Below are 4,946 nucleotides of genomic sequence, written 5' to 3'. Positions count from 1 at the left end.
GGTTACATTATTTTAAATAAAGGGACTCAAAGAAAAATCTTCCCTTAAATGAAGAATTGAAAGAAAGATTTAGAGAATAAAACTTCAAAGATACTATTTTTACAAATTTAATAGACTTGATACCCACTAAAAATATTGAAGACAAACTCACAACTGAGGGAAATAAGCACTCTATCTATTTATTTATAAATGCAGATTCCCCCAAGCCCTTTTCTTAATAGCATGTCACTTTATCTCCCGCCCTCCCTAAATTAGTAGGTATAATTCTGCAAGACCTAACTTCATTTGACAAGGGAAGTCTGTCACACTGCTAAGTGTCCTTCAGTAGGTAACCAGCCCTAGTTGCCAGTCTATTCATTGTTCTCTAGTCACAAAAAGGTTGAGACTTCAGGTGGATGCTCTAGTGAATAGGATGCTCTATGAGTTGGAAAACATCAGACAAAGATAAGCAGAATTAGATGCTGATGTTTCAGAGCAAAAGAAGACGGCGAGGAAAATGAGATAAGAACGTCAGCGTGACTTTTGAAAATTCAAAGTCCTTGACTGGTTTTGAGAAAGATCTATAGAGAAATTTGCCTTTTCATGACAAGCCAAAAGTGTAGGATTATTTAAGGTAAGATTTCATTGTCTTCATAAGATGATGGTACTTATTGGGCACCATTTTCCTGGTACTGGACATGACCAGAGTTTGTATAGGTCTAACCATTTAACCAGTGGAAATGCAGTTTTCTGTCATTTTCTTCTTGTGTGTGCTCTGCTGTTCCATAGAGCATGTGGATGATACAGAAAGTGACTGGCACCAACCACCACATACCATGTTGGACAAACATAAACTGGGAATATTTGATGTTGAACTTTCGATTCTGAGAAAGGAAAATATTTTGAAGCTATACATTATAATTAAACAATGTTATAAGAAGAGTAGTGACTGACACCAAAAATACAATATAAGGCAAAAGAATAAAAAGAAATAGGGTATCACTTTTATATCAACCATACTTAATAGGTGCAGCCATGTCTCTAGGCTAGGGAAAGAAAACAAAGCCATAAGAAACTTACAGTCCAATAGAAATGCATGGGTAACTAGGGAATAACAAGAAAGTAGTATTTCAGTTCCATAATATGGCTTATGAATATATATATATTGAAGGAATGTGTGAAAAATACAATAAAATAGGGTGGTGTAAAGAGAAAAAATGTTTTTTAAAAAAAGAGAAAAAATGTTTATGAGGGAGGTGGACTTTGAAGCTTTGAACCCCACCTTGAAATAAAAGATTTGGGTTTCTGGAAATCAAAAGAAGAAAGTCTGTTACCTACTTGATCATCTTTTCATGTCTATTGGTGTTTTTCTTTAATAAATTAAATATAGCTACATAAAATTATTCATTTCTTTTTCTTTTTTTAATCCTCACCTGAGGATATTTTTCCATTTATCTTCAGACAGAGTTGGAGGGAGGAAGAGAGAGAGAGAGAGAAACATCGATGTGAAAGAGACACATTGCCTGGTTGTCTTCTGCAGGACACGGACCAGGGCTGGGGACCAAACTGCAACCGAGGTACATGCACTTGACTGGAATCAAATCTGTGACTCTTTGATCCGTGGGCTGACTCTCTAATCCCTGAGCCAAACTGGTCAGGGAAAAATTATACATTTCTTGAAAATAAAAATATTATTTTTCCAATCAACTCTATATAGTAAGTGCCTACTAGTGTCACACTAGAATAGAAAAGACACGCTCTGTAGCTGGTGATAGCTAGATGACAGACGTGCATGAGAAGGCAGATGTCCCTCCCTGCATGGATTGACCCAGCTGATTGGCAGCACATGAAATGTTAATATTTTCCCACACAAAAATTACTTTACTCAAATCTTTGTGAGTTTTGTCATATCCCATACCATCTATTGAAGTACTTGTTTCATCATTTTTTTTTTTAATGAACTCATTTGTGCTATTTAAATGTCTCAAAAACCTTATAAGCTGTGTCACTTGTCAGGAATCAAAGTAACCATGAAAATAAATACAACACAAAACAATGTGACTTAAAATACAAAGTGAAATTAATAATACATATAATCAGCTTACATATCACCTACAGGTAAGTTTGTCAATAAAAATAATAAAGCCATCAGTTGTGTAATTGTATAAAGTGTCACTTAGATAACGCTTAGTAGGAGAAAAAAGTTAGGTTCCATATCTATAAGATGATTGCACTTTTTTGAGGCTAACTAGGAATGAAAATGTCATCTCACACATGTATCTGCTGAGAAAGAGCAAGATACTTTATCCAACTCCTCTGATACGTTTAAATACTGACAACTAATTACTAACCATATTGATATGTGATTCTTTTCAAAACAATCGTATTCCAAGTAACCATATGAAGCAAATTCCCAAACCTGTTCTTTTGAATCTGTCCTATTTGTGGACTGGTACAAACAAGCATTTCTTATCCACTTGCTCTTACCATCTGGTTTGGGAAAATATGCATAAACATCTTTTATCAATTATTTCAAATATATCCTCATAGTATTCACCATACTTTTGACCTTGGAGTCAACACTGACATCTCCCCCACACACCTCCCACACCTCACACCCAATCAATCAGAAATTTCTATGACTGTTTCCTTTGAAATAATATGTGCAGAATCCAACCATTTCTTCTCAGATCCATCACTCTGATCTAAGTCACCATCAGCTCCCCACTGGTCTCCTGGCTTACAATCTTGCCTCCAGACCTCAACTACTTGTTTTCCACAGAGCAATCAGCATTATTCTTTTAAAATATAAGATCATACCAATGCTTTGTCTAAAACCTTAGTGCACATGAGTACAAGCCAATGCCCTTACTGTGGTCTACAAAGCCTTATAGAACCTAATCTATTTTTCCCTCCGCCCCCCACCCCCTATTCTCAATCAGAAGTAAGCTCCTGGTGGCCAGGGATTTTTGTGTTCACTGCCTTATCACCTGAACCGAAAGCTGTTTTTGACGTGTGCACAACAAATATTTGTTGAATGTGTGAGTACGTTTTCAGTGAGCTCTTAACATTAATTCGGAACCAGACTGGCAGTGAGGGGCTCCGGTCTTACAGCTCCCCTAACACCATCACCGTCTGCGAGGGACTCGCAGTGTTTTCGAAGCAGATATTCCTGTAAGAAGCAGTAGGAATAAATGTCCACTGTTTAAATAAGCATGCAGCTGTATAAAATATAGTCATAGGTCAGCTATAAGCAAAGGTATGATTTTTCAGGTTAAAAAGTCTTATACTATACATAATCAAGTGATAACTTCTTTTTCTAAAAATTTGTGTTGAATATTGGGGTGACGTTGGTAAATAAAATTATATAGGTTTCAGTTGTCCATCTCTGTAATACATCATCTATATATTATACCGTGTGTTCACCACCCAAAGTCCAGTCTCCTTCCCTCACCGTTTATGCCCCCTTCACCCTCTTCTACCTCCCTCACCCCATTTCCTTCTGGTAATCACCATAGTGTTGTCTATGTCTAGGAATATTTTGTTTTTGTTTTTTGCTTAATCTCTTCACCTTTTTTACCCAGCCACCCCCCCCCGAGCTGTTATCTATAATCCTGTTTTTATTTTGCTTGTTTGTTTATTTTGTTCATTATATTCAACATATAAGTTATATCATATAGTACTTGTCTTTCTCTGACTGGCTTATTTCACTTAGCATAATGTTCTCCAGGTCCATCCATGCTGTCACAAAGGATACATTTTTTCTTCTTCTTCTTTTTTTTTTTTTATAGCCAAGTAGTATCCATTGAATAAATGTACCACAGCTTTTTTACCCACTCATCTACTGATGACTCTTTAACATACAAACTTATATTCACTTTCTTCTCACAAAAGTGAGAGAAAAGGTTGAGATCCCAATGGCTTGAACCTAAAGAAGTTGATAAATTAATCCCTTTTACCAATTACTTGTTCTAACTCTTGAAGCACATGTAAGGTAACTCAGGATTTCATTTATATATAACAAGAACATTTTATTTTCTAAGTATGGAGTTATGGATTGATATAAAAAAAAGATCACAGACCAATATTAAAACAAAGAAGAAGAAGATTACCATTTATAAAAACTACATTGCATGAAGGATTAGAGGGATCATCAGCCAGAACTAGAGAACTGCACGGTCCAGTTCCTTACGTACCAAATTCAGCCTCCTTTTCTGTATGAGAACCTTTAAAACTTCTGAGAATCACGTGTGGTCAACAGGGAGGGCAATAGGCTCATTACTCTCAGGAAAAAGAGAAAACCCATGATACCTGGTAAGAGGAAGTGTTCTCATGACATCCAGTGGGGGTGAGGAAGGTGGATCTCTTTGACATTTACTAATATACAATTTAATTGCTAATTTAACTGTAGTTGAAAGAGGCCAAATAATTTATTCAAAAACAATTGGGATCCTGATGAGAATCATAATATTTGTTCAGGGAAATAAAACTTTGAAGGGTTCTGAAAAACTATAATGTGGTCATAATTTTTGTTCAGAACAAAACACTAAGAATTTCTTTTTTAGTTGGAGTTTAACATGTAGCATATGTGACATGAATTTCTGTTGACTACGGAAGCTGCTCTTTTTTAAATTGTATGCTCAATGTTATACTAATGAAGAAAAGTCCTCAGTTGCTCAAATAATTTTAATGAAGATGTTCGATTTAAACTGGTCACATTCTAAGGATGCCAGTCTACTTGTAATTTTCTAAAAGTAAATTTACTTGGGTACTGACATAAGAAAATACAACTCTATCAATGTCACCTTTATGTCAGCAAACAGATTAAATGCTTCTAATAGTCAGCATAATGACATCCTGTAGGGTCCTACATTATATTTGTGATAATATATTTGATACAGTTGTAAACCTTGGAAGAATACCCTTGCCTAAGAGAATAGCTTTTTTCCCCTAGTCTTAAACATGTT

This window comes from Molossus molossus, unplaced genomic scaffold, assembly GCF_014108415.1.
Source record: "Molossus molossus isolate mMolMol1 unplaced genomic scaffold, mMolMol1.p scaffold_m16_p_11, whole genome shotgun sequence".
Lineage (NCBI taxonomy): Eukaryota > Metazoa > Chordata > Mammalia > Chiroptera > Molossidae > Molossus > Molossus molossus.
The sequence above is the reverse complement of the archived record's forward strand: the minus strand, read 5'-3'. Positions refer to the sequence as shown.